The sequence below is a fragment of the Myotis davidii genome, unplaced genomic scaffold (assembly GCF_000327345.1).
Source record: "Myotis davidii unplaced genomic scaffold, ASM32734v1 scaffold299, whole genome shotgun sequence".
NCBI lineage: Eukaryota > Metazoa > Chordata > Mammalia > Chiroptera > Vespertilionidae > Myotis > Myotis davidii.
The window spans coordinates 3,061,767-3,066,491 of NW_006293088.1; positions in this window are offsets into that span (position 1 = coordinate 3,061,767).

Here is a 4,725-nt window from a genome sequence, read left to right on the forward strand (position 1 = left end):
GCTCGTGCAAGCACAGGCACGCTCCAAGTGCTGACTCCTGCGCAGCCCTTGCATCATGCACTAGGCCAGAGGGAATCCAGGCAGACAGCTCAGATGTACACGGTGATTGCCTCATACTTTGGCGGTCACAGTGTTTTGGCTGAAATAGTGATCTCCCCAGAGCTGTTCTCCACAGCCTCCAGCAGATCTGTTCAATCATTCACTTGCTCATCAAACATTTATTTTATTACTTGTGTTTTATTTATTTATTTTTTAAAAAATATTTTTATTGTTTTCAGAGGGGAAGGGAGAGGGAGAGAAAGATAGAAAACATCAATGAAAGGGAGAGAATCATTGATCGGCTGTCTCCTGCATGCCCCCAACTGGGTATCGAGCCTGCAACCTGGGCATGTAAACCTCGACCGGAATCGAAACTGGGACCCTTCAGTCCACAGGTCGACGCTCTATACACTGAGCCAAGGGCTATTACTTGTGTTTTTACAAGACGTCGCGCCTAAGAGGCTGGCTTAAAGGATGAAGCAGGTACTGGAACTTACAGTTTACTAGAATGGTGCTCTGGAACTGTTATTCTGTCTTGGTACACAGAGAAAATGATACAATTTGTATGTCCCCCTGAGGTAAACTGGGGACAAAGAGTGGGGAGTAGGTTTGAGGGCATTTGAATTTGTTTTTTGTTTTTTTTTAAATATATATTTTATTGATTTTTTTTATAGAGAGGAAGGGAGAGGGACAGAGAGTTAGAAACATCGACGAGAGAGAAACATCGATCAGCTGCCTCCTGCACATCTCCCACTGGGGATGTGCCCACAACCCAGGTACATGCCCTTGACCGGAATCGAACCTGGGACCTTTCAGTCCGCAGGCCGACGCTCTATCCACTGAGCCAAACCGGTTTTGGCTGAATTTGTTTTGGTAAAACAAAATTAATTACACTTTCTACATATTGGTTAATTATGATTTGAAACATAAAATGAAAGCATTAGAGACAGCATTAAATATTGAGCTTAGCCCAGCCTGTGTGGCTCAGTGGTTGAGCATCGACCTATGAACTAGGAGGTCATGGTTCAATCGCAGGTCAGGCATATGCCCAGGTTGTGGGCTTGATCCCCGGGGAGCATGCAGGGGGCAGCCGATCAATGATTTTCTCTCATCATTGATGTTTCTATCTCCCTCTCCCTCTCTCTTCCTCTCTGAAATCAATAAAAATATATTTAATGAAAACATTTACAAAAGCTAAAATATTTTTAAAAATGCCTTATTTGTCTTTCATTAACCACTATGCAATGGAAATTTCTTTTGATAACATGAATGGATTTTAAATTCAATCAAACTCATGTCAAAGCACTTTAAAGTAATGACAGAGCTCTGATTTAAAGCATGTTCCTTCACGGTTGATATCCTCTTGGTATGTACTGCTATGCACTGTTTATGGCTGGCTGGACTCTGTTCTGATTGGTCAATGTCTGCGCCATCTCAGATGTTAACTAGTTTTATTCTCATCCTGCCCAGAAGCATTATTGCAGCAGCCTCCCTGAAGTTAGCTTGGACACCAGCTGAAAATGGATGGAAGTGTCTGATACGATGTGAAGACAGATCTGGGTCAGCCTTCCGGGGCTGCTCTGGCCAGACCCCCAACCAGTCTCCCAGCCCCTTCCCTCCTGCACCTTGAGTTGTTGCTCTTCCTCTCTGGGTCCCTGGGACCCAGCTTCTCTAGCGGGCCCCGGGCCCTTGTCCGTGATGCGCTGCAGTGCACTCTGCAGCTGGCCTCTGAGGTGAGTGTCCAGGTGGGGACACGGGGCAGGATGTCTGACTCTGATTGGACCAGCCTCTTCTTGGACTGCCCAGAAGTGACTGGCCTAGCTGGTGCCCCAAAGGCTATGGGATCTTTATGTTGTGTTCCACCTGTGACCCAACTGCAATACACCAGTGTGCAATGACCGCTGGCCAGGACACTGCGGTAGAGGAGATAAAACATACAATGACCACACTCCTATTATTTATCAACTAGAGGCCCAGTGCACAAAATCTGTGCATTCGGCGGCGGGGGCGGGGCGTCCCTCAGCCTGGCCTGTGCCTTCTCACAGTCCGGGACCCCTCACTCCTTACCACCTGCCTGCTTGCTGCTCCTTACCGCATGGCTAGCTGCTCCTTAGCACTGCCATGGAGGCGGGAGAGGCTCCCGCCACCGCGGCTGCACTCACCAGCCATGAGCCTAGCTTTTGGCTGAGCAGCACTCCCCCTGTGGGAGCACACTGACCACCAGGGGGCAGCTCTTGCGTTGAGTGTCTGCCCCCTGGTGGTCAGTGCACGTCATAGCAACCAGTTGTTCTGCCATTCGGTCAATCTGCATATTAGGCTTTTATTATATAGGATGTGTGGCTTATAATTGACCCTCATTTAATCCTCATAAGAACAACCAGTAAGGACCACCATCCCATTTTACAGAATGGGAAATAGGTTCAAAAGGGTGAGTTGCTCAGGTCGACATGCTAAGTCCATACTTCCCTGACTGGTGCCTCAGGGACGCACACATTGGTGGGCTGAGGAAAACAACAAGTTATTAATTGGAGTGACAGCTTCACTTGAAAGTTTTGAGGGACAATTTAACTAGTAAATAATACAAAAGATCAAACATGAAACGCCAAAGAAACATTGTGCTTAATGAGGGCAACTTGGAGCTATGCACAAACCCCACCTTTCCCACCCACCTCCCTCCCCATTCCACTGCTGGAATGGGGAAGACTTCTCTCTTCTGCCATCAATGACTGAGATACACTGATTTAACTTTTTTTTCTTACCCCAGTTCTCATACTTACCTCAGGTTAGAAAATTGTTAAGGTTTTAAGAGCGTTTCAGAGTGGTTTAAGCATGGGTTTCAGCTGAACATTGGGAGTGAGGAGCTGGGAGCTGGGGAGGGAGCATTGCAGGCTGAGGATGGGGCATGAGCAAAGTTAGGGGGCGAGAGAGTGGGGCTGTGGAAGGTGAACAATGGCGGGAGGGACAAGTACACATGAAGATGCGTCATGGGAAACACGAGGAGAAAGGTGGGCTGGCTTCCGGCTTCAGGCCGTGTGATCTGGCGGAGAAGTCTGTGTGGTAACAATAGAGGTGAGACCCGGTTAGACGCTAGAGGTGGGAAGGAGTGGAGGCCTTGTGAGCAGGAAACCGTCAGGACCTACCAGAGGACGGGGCAGAGGGCAGGGCCCAGGGCGGGGAGGTGGAAAGGCCGCTGGCCTTGCAGCCCGCCTCAGGTGCTGTCAAAACACCCAGCTGGTGCCTCAGTGGTTGAGCGTTGACTTATAATCCAGGAGGTCACGGTTCAATTCCAAGTCAAGGGCACATGCCCCGGTTGCAAACAGGCAATCAATGATTCTCTCTCATCATTGACATTTCTCTCTCTCTCTCCCTCTTCTTCTTCCTTTCTAAAACCAATAAAAATATAAAAAACAAACCCAAAAAGCACCCAGGTGGATTGATGATTCTCTTTCATCATTGATGTTTCCATCTCCCTGCCTCTCTAAAGCTCTGAAGGAAGCACCCATGGGGAGTTAGCAAGTTAGCAAATGGGTGACTGGATGACTGCAATTTGGGCTGCGAGTGACCTGCCTACAGGTGAAAACTGTCACTGGAGGTCAGGAAGGTATACGGAGAGCAGGGCTCACCTGGCCGAAGAGGCCACCTGAGGGAGATGTGACAAAAGGGCGTGTGCAGCAGGAGCGAACCATAGTGAGAGGTCCCTTAGTGCCTGACACATAGTAAGCACTCAAATATTGTGAGAAGAATAAAGGAAAAGCCAGGAGTAAGAAAACGCAGAACAAGCGACATGAAATAGTGGTGGAATCCGGGCAGAACCACGAGATGGTTGTCTTTGTTCCAGGAAATGTGGGGACCTACTTCCCAGCAGCCTCTTCCAACCTGAACATCCCTCACTGACCCTTAGGAGGTCGAGTGGGTGGGACTTAATGTGCAACCCCCGCCCCCCCCACAAAGGTCATGATTTAATGCGAACTCGAACTCGGGCCTTTCCCATTCCATCTCAACCTCTGGAAGTTAAGAAATATATCATACCACCAAGTGGCTGACATCACTCATTACAAATCACTTCCTTCCCCCCCTCCCAAGACCCCAAAAAAAAAGGAACCCCCCCCCAAGGAAGAGGACTGCAGAGGAGTGGGCTTGGCCCCTGGGACCTTTTTAAAAAGTTTGCTTAGAAAGGCTGGCTGCTTCCTGAGAATCCCACGCAGACATTATTTTTAAAGGCATTTTTACTTTCTCTCGCTTAGAGGAAAGTCGTTTCCCTTCAAACCTCTCGGGTTTTAAAAACTTATGAGCCCTAGCCGGCGGTTTGGCTCAGTGGATAGAGCGTCGGCCTGCGGACTGAAGGGTCCCAGGTTTGATCCGGGTCAAGGGCATGTACCTTGGTTGGGGGCAGGTGCCCAGTGGGGAGTGTGCAGGAGGCGGCTGATCAGTGTTTCTCTCTCATCGATGTTCCTGGCTCTCTGTCCCCCTCCCTTCCTCTCTCCCGTCTTCTGTAAAAAATCAATAAAATATATTTTTAAAAAAAAAGAAAGAGAATATTAGAGAAGCTGAAGGAGATGGATGTTGTCAAGAGAATGCCAAGCCTAGTGAGAAAGGCTTCAGTGAGACCACCCTGGGAGCTCAGGGGACATGCTACACTGAAAGCCACTCTGGCTCAAGAAATCCAAAGGTGAGGCTCTTGCTGGG